The following is a 12,588-nucleotide window of genomic DNA, read 5'->3' on the forward strand; positions in this document are numbered from 1 at the left end:
ACAACTTATTTACTTTTAAAAGTTATGGGTTTCCATAGAATTAAACTGTTTTCTGTTTTAGTATAAGAAAGTACTAAATTTATTCTATTTTCAAAATATTGGCATGTATATTGTGAAAAAATTGTCTAGTTGGATATCATTGAAGTTGATCAACCTCTGATAAAGAAGAGGTAAATAATTCAAATTAGATGCCAAATAATACCGATTTTTAAAATTTACTACATAAAGAATAATATTTACAATACCAAAACAGTGAAATTTTATTTCATCAGCTTATATTTTAAATTTAATTTTAATGTGAAAATGATGTGCAGTGGGGTTACAGCCATTGTAAGGTAGTGAATATATAAATTTTCAAACTTGTTATCCCCTCTTTAATCTTTCTCACAATTTTTCCTTCATCCCAATATCCCTCACAAGTTGTAATGTACATTTCCAACTTATTGTCTTGTGAGTATTGCTATTGCATTGGTTTGCCCTTTGTCCTTTGTCTCGCCATTTTGTTGTTCCTGTTCCCTTCCCTAATTAATGTAAATGTATACACAATACAGAGGGCACCAAAATCAAACACCCCAGGGGATAAACCATAGGGGAAAATCTCAAAGAAAATAGAAATCACATAGTACATCAAAAACAACAACCGCAAATAAATATCTCTCCATATCTTGGAGTTCATGTTGCTCAGCATCAGCTTATATGGTCATATATACGCATAACAAAGCCACTAAAAAATAATAGTTTCATGGACACTATATCATGCAAACATATGTTAACTGTTTTTGATGGTAAAGGTGGAATTAGGATTGTTGAATTCGCGATTCTCATAAAGGAATTTCAAAAGAGTTTTAAATTTAATGACAGGTAAATTTTAATTGTTCAAACTTTTTAACAACTTAGCCTATCAAGAAAATTTAAAATTGCCTGGGAAAATAGGCTTTCATGCAAAGAAATCCATGGAGACTTAGCTGAGAGGGAGCAATGTGGGCGAATATGGCTCATTTTCACACTAAACAAACAAACCTCACAAACCTTGCAGTAAATCCTTTAGGTTCCCTTAAGAATTTTCCTTACCCAGGAAATGTACTCTCACTGTGTGAAACAAGGTTGCAGTGGAATTTAAATTCAAAGTTCTTAAAAAAAAAAGACATCAAAATTTGTGAATTGACATTTAATTACCAAACATAATTCTCTGAAAAAGAAGGAAAGATATAATTCAAAATGACTTGATTTTATTAAAAGTATGAGAAAAGAGTAGTGAAGAGAGATGAGAGAAACCATAGAGGACTGTTTTCTCTCCAGTGGTGTAATGGGTTCCTGATATTGTTTCTTCCATTCTATTTTCACAAGCTATCAAGTGTGGCTGAGGACTGGAGTAACCAGTTCAGACAAACAATACACACAGAAGAAAATATTTCCAGTACATGTAGATGATTTATAACCTTTAACAATCTATTTATATCTGTTCAAAATTCTCCCCTACCACAAACTGTATTCTTTGAACATCTTTGTTTGCTTTTCCAAAGACTGCCTTTCATTAACTGCTTAAAATTTTGTGAGATCATATACACACACTTTAGAGATTGCTGTTTGGTGGTGATTTTTGTGTGTTTTTGTTTGTAGTTGTGTTTTTAACTGAATTTCAAAAGGTTGTGCAAGTGTGTTACAATTAAATATGTCTATCTAATTGTCAAATGCTCCTGGATCAGAGTCACTCCTTCTATCAGTCTGAACCAACCCTTTCTCCAAGATTTATTTCAGATTTACCACTTCCTTTATTACTTGTGTACATTGAGTATTCTAGCTGTACTTGCCTCTTTTCCATTTTTCATTCATTTTATGTCTTTACTATTATTTCTTTCTGGTTTCAACTTCCTGATAGTCATTCTGTTAAACTGTCTGTTAATAATTTGAAAGGTTTATATACTTTCCATGGAGTTTCAATCCTGCATACACTTGAACTGCAATAACAATTTGCAAGACTGGAGACGTGAAGAACCTAGACCTGATTTTATTCTCATCTTTTTTGGAAGATTAATCTTTAGTCAACAAGGAAGTTTAAAAATCGCTTAGAATTTATAGCTAACTACCAGTTTTTATAAATGGCTTTGTAGAATGGTGTGTGATTATTTTATTTTACATGGGATGATATTTTCTACTACCTATAAGTTTTGGAAAAAGAAGAAAACTAATATTTACTACTGTAGAGGAATATGATAGAAATAGAAGACAGATTTTATGTTTGTCACATCTATGATGAGTACCCATATGCAAAACTTAAAGTCATATTCCTTGCTATGTTAGACAGATAGGGAAAACATATGATAAGGCAACACATGATAAGGCAACTATTAGTGACTTTAAACTTTACCTTCTTATGTGATGAAATTTACTTTATTAGCTAATATTTGGGTTTGAATCATGGAAGGCTGATCTATTTAACAGATTTCTGGAAGGCACCTACTGAACAACGCAAATGGTGGGAGATACTATTTCTACACTTTAATGAATGATTGAACTTACTTGGCATTTATGCTTGGTAAATAAATCATCTCTATGGTAACTTGATTCCTACACTTGAAAAACTTTTAATGTCACTATTATCTACTTGTCAAGTGTTATTTTGGTGAATAAGATTTTTAAAATTTATTTGAAAAGGAATATACCTTCAGAATATTAAATGTAAGCTATCATTGGTTTGAGAATGATAACATTTTTATACTACAGAACTAAGTTTTACTGAAGTACCAGTGTTTTGAAGCACTAAGGATCTTCTCAATTAATGGTTTTCTAAATTATATTTGACTTCTAAGTCAAGTTTTCCTAGCCTTGGTAGAACAATTATGGATCTATCATTCCAGGAATTATTTTTGGCCTACTTATGCTGGACTGAAATCTTTCATTTATCATTAGGAGAGGGGTATAAAAATAATTTGTGACATTTGTGATTTTGTTTACTCATATGGGCTGGTCATCTGTAAATTGAAAGTTTGAACTACAGTACTTTCTCTCATATTTTGTGATCTCATCTTTCATTTTAAGTTGCCTTACATTTCACAATTGCTTATTACTAATTCCTACAAGGAATTGGGGCGCTGAAATATTATAGGAAATTAGAAATTGAGATGGGTCTTCAATTACTTTTCGTTAGCATGTTGCATGGGCCTAGGTCAGAAGTCTTGACCTTGCTTTCTGATGATGCAGATAACTGGGACCTTGTATCCTCAGACCCGTGGATACTACCTGGTTGGATGGTAGACAGACCAGGATATTATGTAAACATGCATATGAACAATTTTTTCATCTTCTTGGCTTTAGCTACTTTTGAAATGATAGGTATAATAAACAATTATATTTTGATAAAATACCTTCTATTCTGAACAATTCGGTCTAAACTGGGAATCTCTCTCTGAACCCTTGTAACTAAGATTAGTTTTGTTCCAGTAAGACAATCTATGCTGTCAGAGTAAATATTCTGGTTGGTTTGTTCCTACATGGAAGAAGGGTAAAGGGTCTGGAAGACATTTGTGCCAGTGAGACTTCGTTGCGAAATTTTAAGCTGCAGAAGTTTAGAAGTAGCTCTTAAGCAAGGCTTACTTTGAATCCATTAGCTCCACAAAGCTAACTCAGTTGATAAGTAAGTACTTGAAAAGCCATCACCTTTGGACTTAGCTATAAAGGCTTCAAAATATGATCAAATTTAAAATGAAAATGACAGTATAGTCATTGACAAAAATTGCAAATGTGAGTAATCCACCAAATAATATAAGTTTTTCCCACTAAACACAGAAATTTAGAGAAATAAGATCAATAGCATTTTAGGAACAATAATGGTTCCTTGTTACAAATAGGCAACCAAGGATATATGCCTGTATAAAGATTGCATCATGAACTACTTAAATTTAGAGGATACTACATGCTTCAGCAGCAGGTCTACCCAAATGACAACAATACAGAGATTAACATGGCACTTGCAGAAGGATGATACAAAAATTCGTGAAATATTCCATATTTTTCATTCTTCAAATGCAAGAAATGAAAAACAGTTATTAAAGAGTTGATTACAAAAATACAAGTGTAACAATACATGTAATTCATAGAATTAAAGGTTAGTTTGACATCAGTGTATTAAATCTTCACTTTAGAAAGGCCCTTACATAGCATAACCTTTACAAAACTTGAAATTAGATAACTTTGTCATCTTCACCCAAAGAAATAAAATACTATAAGGACCTAGGAAAAAAGGAATCTTAACTTTTTCTATATGAAATGTAATCTGAAAGGACACATTTATTAATGAACCTATATATTATAAAAATGTAGACTTTAAAGTATTATATCTAGAAGATAATGAAATAGATTATGGACTTTATACAAACCTAGATATACTTTTTTTCAGGCAAGCACCAGGAATAACTTTAGTTTCTATACTATTCATTTCAACAGATAAGTTAAAATTAAAAAAAAAAAAACTCTGCAGAAATCATTATAGATGCATAAAACAACTCTTGAATACATTTTGACATCAAAGTGAGGCAATTCACGTGGAAGAATACCATGGAATCGATGAATTTTTAAATTAAGATATTGCTGTTGCTTTTTATTATGAAAATATTTTGTATGGACACAAAGGATGGAATGGCACTTTTGAAATTTAAGAAACTTAGCCAAACCATTACTACGTAGGAGAATAATTTGTACAGCCTTCTACAACTTTGGCAATATCAACCTTTTGGCAATATCAAATGCAATATCAACCTTTTGGCAATATCAAATGCAGTTTCTTCCAAGTTGTTCTTCAGACCCGGTTTGAAATAATGGTTCACCAGAAGGAGATACAGCATATCTGCTATTTCTATTCCCAGCAGCAAGATGCAAGGGGGTCAAGAGGCCTTTAGTTTGCGGATTGGTATCTGCATCATGATGAAGTAAGAAAGAATCCATTCTGGTATTAATCCACATATAAGTATTATGCAGGGGTGCCAAGACATTCACAGTTATATCTGCCTTGAGCTACCAACTCATGGACAATGTCTACATGTCCACTCTAGGCTTCCCGATGAAGAGGGGTATACGTATCCTCATCCCTGGTATTCATATGAGTGGCCTTTTTGAAAAGTAGTCTCCCCACTGCAGTAAGCCCAAAGAAGAAATTTGCATGCATTCTTCTTCATTATTTTCTTGCAATTGCTACCATTCCTCACGTTTGCATCTTGTTCCTTGTCTTCATCATAATTGCCTAACTAGAGACTTTGAGTACCAGTGGGAATGAGTTGTCCATGTATTTCCCCAGTAGTTCACGTTGGTTGAACTGGGCAGAAAAATCTGGTGAATTTTCTGCATGTTTTTTCACCATGATTTATTTTCTCTTTCTTCATTTTTACCATTTTAAATTATTCTAACTGGAGAGTAGGGAATTGATAGAGAGCAGAGGAAAGACTTTCCTCTGTATTCAAATGCACAGACTGAAAATGAGGACCAGTGGTGTCTTCATATGTAGCTTATTCTAGGAATGAGAAAATAGGAATCAATGCCTTCTACGTAAATGATTTGGGAAATACAATGATATACGGTAAGAGAACTTACTATTCAATATATGAGCTTTAAGAGCTTTCTAATATATCCATTATTTATTGGTACTCAACATTAGAAAAAAATGTATAAAGCAGTAGTGAAATAGAAGTCCTTTGCATGACTACTTAAATACCATGTTTTTTTTTTATTGTGAAAATACTGTACAGAGGGTTTACAATTACATGGGCAATATAGTGAGTACATTTCTTATCAAGCATTGTAGCCTCCTCCTTTGTTTACCTTTCCCATCCCTTCCCAGCCTCCCCTACTCCACCCACCCAATCCTCCCCCCCACACACACACAAAAGTTGTAAAGTTCGTTTCAAGGTGACAACGTGAACTTCTCATTGTGGCAACGGGTCCACTTGTATCCTTATTTAAACGACTTGTTTTTCCCCTTCCTCTCCACAAATTATGCCGACATCAAATACAGTGAAAGCAGGGGTTATACTATGGGGGAGGGACATACAAAGCAACAAAGAAATAATCTTATAAATAAGTTAGAAACAAATGCATGAAAGAAAAAAAACATTTAAATACATATCTTAGGGTTCATTTTCCTAACTTTGCTTTATCTGACCTATTCTGCCTGACTCATATATATACTAGATATTGCAAATAAGGGAAACCATGGGACCTATGTTTCTTTGGGCTTGGATTACTTCACTCAATATAATTTTTCCAAGTCTTTCCATTTCCTAACAAATGAGGCAATGTCATTATTTCTGATGGAATCATAGAATTCCATTGTTAATATATAACACATTTTCTTGATCCATTCATCTATTGAGGGGCATCTGGGTTGGTTCCATAATTTAGCTATGGTAAATAATGCTGCAATAAACATAGTTGTGCTGGTAGCTTTAGTGTGGTCTTGTTTGAAAACATTTGGGTAAATGCCAAAAGTGTGATTGCTGGGTCATAGGGGAGCTCTATGTGAAGTCTTTTGAGGAACCTCCATACTGCTTTCCTAAGTGGTTGAACAAGTTTACATTCACAACTACATTGAAGTAAGGTTCCCTTCTGTCCACATCCCCTCCAGCATCTGTTGTTGTTAGAGTTCTTGATTTTTGCCATTCTAACTGGTGTGAGGAGGTATCTCAATGGTGTTTTGATTTGCAATTCTTTTATGGCTATGGATGTTGAGTATTTCTTCATGTGTCTATTGGCCATCCTTCTTTCTTCTTCAGATAAGTTTCTCTTCAAGTCTTTAGCCCACTTATTTATTGGGCAGTTGTTTCTTTGAGGATTTGCTGTTGGGGGATTTAATTTTTTGAGTTCCACGTATATTTTAGATATGAGAACCTTGTCCGTTGTATAGGTACTGAAGATCTTCTCCCAATCCGTAGGCTTTCTATTCATCTTGCTAGCTATTTCCTTTGCCATGCAGAGGCTCTGCAACTTCATGCAATCCCATTTGTTCAATCTTTCTTTGATTTCTTGTGTTTCTGGGTCTCTATTAAGAAAATGTCCGCTTGCGCCAAAGAGACCTAGGTTTTCTACTATTCAATCCTGTAATGTTTTCAGAGAGTCTGCTTTGACTCCAAGGTCTTTGATCCATTTGGAGTTCATTCTGGTGCAGGGTGATAGATTAGGATCTAAATTTAGTTTTCTACAAGTAGTTAACCAATTTTGCCAGCACCATTTACTGAAGAGGCTGTCTTTCTTCCATTCTAATTTTTTACCTCCCTTTTGAAAGATTAGATGCCTCTAGGTCTGTACGTTCATTTCTGAGTTCTCAATTCTATTCCATTGGCCGTGAGGTCTGTTCTTGTGCCAGTACCAAGCTGTTTTGATTACTATGGCTTTAGAGTAGAGTTTGAAATTTGGTATTGATATTCCTCCAGCACTGTTCCTTCTGTTGCGGATTGTTTTTGCTATTCGGGGTCTTTTATTGTTCCATATGAATTTTTGGATTGCCTCTTCTATTTCATTGAAGAATGAGGTTGGAATTTTGATAGGAATCGCGTTGAATTTGTAGATAGCCTTGGGAATTATTGCCATTTTCACGATGTTAATCTTTCCAATCCAGGAGCATGGGAGGTTTTGCCATCTTCTATTTTCTGTTTTGATTTCCTTTTTCAAGTTTTTAAAGTTTTCTTCATAGAGGTACTTCACTTCTTTGGTTAAGTTAATTCCTATGTGTTTTATTTTTTCTGGGGCTATGACAAATGGAGTTGCTTTCCTAATTTCAGCCCCACTATTCTCATTGTTGGCATACAGAAAAGCCATTGATTTTCAAGGGTTAATTTTATATCCTGCTACTTTGCCAAAGTTTTGAATCAGCTTGAGTAATTTGGGAATGGAGTCTGTGGGATTTTTTAAATACAAGATCATATCATCTGCAAAGAGGGAGAGGTTTATTTCTTCTTTCCCAATTTGGATCCCCTTTATGTCTGCAACTTTTCTTATTTCTGTAGCTAGATATTCTAATACTAGGTTGAAGAGAAGTGGAGAGAGTGGACATCCTTGTCTTGTTCCTGAGTTAAGAGGAAATGGCTTCAGTTTTTCACCATTAAGTATAATTCTGGCTGTAGGTTTGTCATATACAGCCTTTATTGTATTGAGGAATGTTCCATGGATTCCTAATTTTTCCTAAACCTTCATCTTAAAGAGGTGTTGGATCTTGTCGAATGCTTTTTCTGCATCTATTGAGATAACCATGTGGTTCATATTCTTGCTCCTGTTGATGTGGTGAATAATATTAATTGATTTGCGTATATTGAACAAGCTTTGCATCCCTGAATTGAGTCCTGTTTGAACATGGTGTATGATTTTTTGGATGAATTGTTGAAGTCGATTGGCCAAAATTTTGTTGAGAAATTTTGCATCAATGTTCATCAAAGAAATGGGTCTATATTTCTCTTTCTTTGCTGAGTCCCTGCCTGGTTTGGGGATGAGGGTTATGATGGCTTCATAGAATGTGTTCGGTAGTGAACTTTCTCTTTTAATTTCATTGAAGTGTTGGAGGAGTATTGGTGTGAGCTCTGCTTTGAAGGCCTTGTAGAATTCTGCTCTAAAACCATCTGGCCCTGCACTTTTCTTAGCTGGGAGGTTTCTTATTGCTGTTTCTATTTCAATGCTTGATATGAGCCTGTTAACATGGTATAACTCATCTTGGTTTAGTTTTCGCATGTCAATATTTGCTAGGAAAAGGTCCATTTCTGCCAAGTTCCCAAACTTATTATCATAAAGATTTGAGAAGTATTCCCTTATAATTTTCTGAATCTTGGTTGTTTTTGTGGTGATGTTTCCATTCTCATATCTGAGTTAATTTATTTGGGTGGGTTCTCTTCTTTTTCTGATAAGATTTGCTAAAAGTCTGTCAATTTTGTTAATTTGTTCGAAGAAACAACTCTTAGATTTGTTGATTCTTTCTAAAGTATTTTTGAATTCTAATTCATTTAATTCTAATTTAATTTTAATTATTTCTTTCTGTCTACTGGATTGGGGTTTATCTTGATGCTCTTTTTCAAGGAGGTTCAGATGTCTCAATAAATTGTTGGTTTCAGATCTCTCCAAATTGTTGATGTAGGAACTCAGAGCTATAAACTTGCCTCTGAGTACTGCCTTAGCTGTGCTCCAGAGGACCTGGTAATATGTGTGCTCATTTTTGTTGAATAGCATGAACATTTGAATTTCATTTCTAATCTCTTCCTTGACCCAGTCGTGATTCAGCAATGTGTTGTTCAGCCTTCATTTGTTACCGGATTTTCTTTGGTGGCTTTTGGTGTTGAGTTCTAATTTTATTCCCTTGTGGTCAGAGAGAATGCAAGGTATCACTTCAATGTTTCTGAATTTGGACAAGTTTGCTTTGGGACCTAAAATGTGGTCTATTTTAGAAAATGTTCCATGTGCTGCTGAGAAAAATGTGTATTTTTATGATGCTGAGTGAAATATTCAGTAGAGATCTGTTAAATCTAGTTGATCTATGCAGTTATTTAGATCTGCGGTTTCTTTGTTGAGTTTTTGCCGAGTTGATCTATCTATTGGGGAGAGTTGTGTGTTAAAATCCCCAACAATTAATGTCTTTGGATCAATGTGGGATTTGAGGGAAAGTAGTGTTTCTTGGATAAATTTGGGTACTTCATTGTTTGGCGAATAGATATTTAGAATTGTAATATCCTCCTGAAGGAGAAATCCTTTAATTAGCATGTAGCGACCTTCTTTATCTCTTCTCACAAATTTTAATTTGAAGTCTATTTTATCTGATATTAGGATTTCAACTCCTGCCTGTTTATAGGGCCCGTTTGCTTGGTAGATTTTGTTCCAGCCTTTAATATTGAAAATGTGTTTTTTTTTACGGGCAGGAGGTGACTCCTGAAGGCAGGAGATAGAAGGATCTTTTTTTTTAATCCAAGGTGACATTAAATGTCGCTTAATTGGAGAGTTAAGTCCGTTAATGTTGAGATATAAGACTGAGAGGTATTTGGGAGTTCCTGCCATGTTACCCACCTTCTTGCAGGATGAGAAAACTGGGTGCTTCCTATGGTTCTTGGATTCTCCGTTTGGGTTCTGTTTATTGGCCTTTATTGTGGTCTTGTTGGTTTTCTATGTGTAGGACATCTTTAAGAACCTTTAGTAGGGCTGGCTTGGTGAAGATGTATTGTTTCAATTTTTCTTTGCTATGGGAGTTTTTTATTTGGCCTTAGCTTGGTACAGTATTCTTGGTTGATAGTTGTTTGTTTTTAGGGCATTGCATATATCATTCCAGGCTCTTCTTGCTTTGATTGTCTCTGCTGAGAAATTTGAGTTGATTCTACTTGGTTTCCCTTTATTGGTGATTAATCTTTTCTCCTTGAAAGCTTTAAGGAGCTTTTCCTTGGTCTGAATTGATACTGTGTGGATTATAATAAGACAGTGGGATGTCCTATTCTGATCTGGTCTATTTGGAGTTCTGAATGCTTCTTGTATCTGAATAGGCCTATCTTTTTGCATGTTTGGGAAGTTCTCTGCTAGGATCCTGTTACACAAATTTCCTAGACCATTAACTTCTGTTTCTAGTGCTCCTCTACACCCATTATCCTTTGATTAGGCCTTCTGATGGTGTCTTCCAACTGTTGGATAGATCGATCATATTTCTTGGACTTGTCTTGGATGGTTGTATGTTCTTTTTCTATAATATCTAGGCTGTCTTCAATCCCCGAGATTCAACCTTCTGCATGGTTTAACCTGCTGTCAAGAGTTTCTACTGTGTTTTTTTATTTCTTTTCCTTCTAATTGGTCAGCTTTTTGGCTTCAAATTCTTTGTTGAAGCTTTGTTTTATATCTTGTATGTACTTCTTTACTTCCTTAATTTGGTTTTCAGTGTTTATTCTCAAATCCCTTAATTGATTGTTTATGGTTTCCTTGGACTCCCATTCCTCTGTTGGGTTCCAGTCAGCATTCCTTTTGTGGTCTATCTGACTTTCTTCAGCTCTTTGTTAATGGATCCCATGAATTCCTTTAGTGATCTTTGTGTATTCTCATGCTGCTCTATCAATTCCTGTATTACTCTTTGCTTAGCTTCCTCCCATTCATGCCATTCCTGTAGTTTTCTTTGAGTGTTCTCAGCCTGTTCACGCCATTCCTGCCTTTCTCTTTGAGTATTCTCAAGCTGCTCATGCAAATCCTATATCAGGTTTATGAGTAGCTTCCTCATGCTCATGATATTCCTGTATAAACCTTTGGATTGCCTCCTATCTCTCCCTATCACACTCATACAGAGTCCTTTGTATGTTTTCAATCTTTTCATTTATCATGTTTGCCAGCAATGTTTGTAGAGCTATTTGAGAACTCTCCTCTGGATTATTCATTACCTGTTCTGTCCCCTGATTATCATGAGTGGGAGTTGAGATACCCGAACTTGCCATTTTTCTTGTGTTTTTCCGACTTACTATGCCTATTTGGGATGAAAATAACACCAATTTCCTGCTAGAACACTGTCTTAAGGCAAGCATCAACCAACGTCTGTATTTGCACAGTCAATAATCTGCAGATACAATCTAGTTCAACAGATACATCTATTCAACATCAAACAACTATATATTAATGCGCTAAGAACCACAAAGAATTTGGTGAAGCAAAAATTATCAAGTTTTGGAAGAGATGTGGGTAAAAAATAGGAATAGAGTGATGTGGGAAGGCACAGGGAGAGTTAACTAAGTCCTAATCTCAAAGCAGGAAATAGTTTGGATAGGATGAAAACAGAGAGAGAGAAAAAAGAAAACAGAGAAAGGGAACAAAAAGAGACCAAAAAAATAGAAAAGTAAAAATTAAAAATATTATGCAGTTTCGAAGACAAATTATTCAGAGAAGAATGTGAATATAGTGAGAGAAGGGGAGAGATATAAAGGAGATGTGAAAAATTTAAAAATAAAAATACTTAAAATATTGTATAGGTATAAAGTGGTAGTACTGCTATTAAGGAATGTAAGTCTAAGAGGTTTTGAATTGAGTAAAAAGTTTGTGGATTAAGTGTGTACACCATAGGGGATAAGGTCTAATAATCGATTACGTTTATCTGAGATGAACAGAACAAAAACTAAGTCACATAAAGAAGAACGAAAGAGAAGAAAAGGTGAAAAGTATAAGAAAGAAAGAAAAAAAAACATCAGAAGTTCAGTAGAGGTAAACAAAAAACGGAAAAAAAAGAAAGAAAAACGCACACACACATTTTCTCCTAAAATAAAATTCTAAGAGGAAAAAAGTTACTAGAAAACTACTGTTTTTTCAAAAAAGTTAACAATTAAAGATTAAAAAAAAATTTAGAAAAAAAATTTTTTATAAAAGATACAAAAAAAAAAAAAACTTTTTTGATTTTTTTTGGATCGGTGGGAAAAATCCTGTATCTCCCTTATGACCTGAACGAGCCTCTTGTTGGAGTCTCTGGTCTGCTTGCTTGTGTTCCTGTGGCTTGGTTGGTTTCTTAAGTCAGTTTGTTTGAACAGGCAGAAAAATGCTCTGCTTTACCCAGGTTTTTGCGATCCTCTTCCCAGGTTAGTTCAATGGGAGGCAGATCTTCTTTGAGTATCACAA

The 12,588-nt window shown here is 34.6% G+C and overlaps 1 pseudogene; it reads left to right on the top strand.

Annotated features, from left to right (window-relative positions):
- Window positions 1-3,913: 3,913 nt before the first annotated feature.
- Window positions 3,914-4,013, top strand: LOC122095535 (annotated as a pseudogene).
- The last annotated feature ends 8,575 nt before the right edge of the window (window positions 4,014-12,588 follow it).

Source organism: Dipodomys spectabilis, unplaced genomic scaffold (assembly GCF_019054845.1).
Source record: "Dipodomys spectabilis isolate Male_0828 unplaced genomic scaffold, ASM1905484v1 ptg000359l, whole genome shotgun sequence".
Classification (NCBI taxonomy): Eukaryota; Metazoa; Chordata; class Mammalia; order Rodentia; family Heteromyidae; genus Dipodomys; species Dipodomys spectabilis.